Source organism: Seriola lalandi, unplaced genomic scaffold (assembly GCF_002814215.2).
Source record: "Seriola lalandi dorsalis isolate HSWRI2012SDOR001 ecotype SW California unplaced genomic scaffold, Sedor1 jcf7180001966543, whole genome shotgun sequence".
Taxonomy (NCBI): domain Eukaryota; kingdom Metazoa; phylum Chordata; class Actinopteri; order Carangiformes; family Carangidae; genus Seriola; species Seriola lalandi.
The window spans coordinates 1-599 of record NW_019437211.1 but is presented as its reverse complement, the minus strand read 5'-3'; the positions used below and the strand labels follow the sequence as shown (position 1 = coordinate 599).

The window sequence follows — 599 nt, the reverse complement described above, 5'->3', positions numbered from 1 at the left end:
CAGTTTTTGAATTTCATAAGCTTTATGTTCTGGTGAATGTTACCATTTTTCTCTATATTTTGGATAGGTGCTCCTGTTGAAACTGTGCAACCATGTCCACAGAAACTGAGAATATCTGCTGCTAGGAGATACCACAGGTAGCATTCTCACTGGACAAAGTAATCAGTAATTTGTTTTGATTACATTACATTTATAATAAACCATAGCATTTACCATTTGCAATTCACTGTAGGTTACCAGACGGCTACGGGAGATGGAGGAAGATTTACCATGTATGGTAGGCCGTCCTGGGTTGGAGCCGCTCTGCCTCAATGTGTACTCCCTCCAGAATGCCTGAAACATGTACCGCACTGACTATGGTCCTTTACGGTTGAGAGGAATATACCAGTACATTTTGCTTCTTTGTAAAAACATAGTTTCAATCTGAATAAAAGATGTTAGGCAGTCTTGTTTTACTTCAGTGCACATAATTTTACAATGGTAATAACACACCACAAATAGAGTAACACACCCTCAAATAAATTACTTTAGCTGCTCTTTGATTTGTAAAGTTCTTCTATCAGCAGATAGTGTGCATATAATATATGAATTCAGAGGAG

At 37.7% G+C, this 599-nt stretch overlaps 1 long non-coding RNA gene across 1 annotated transcript; it reads left to right on the top strand.

The window, feature by feature from the left end:
• Window positions 1–56: 56 nt before the first annotated feature.
• On the top strand, window positions 57–444 carry LOC147820338 (uncharacterized). The gene is made up of 2 exons (XR_015436794.1): window positions 57–137; window positions 233–444. It is a non-coding gene; the product is annotated as an uncharacterized LOC147820338 (long non-coding RNA).
• Window positions 445–599: the final 155 nt, after the last annotated feature.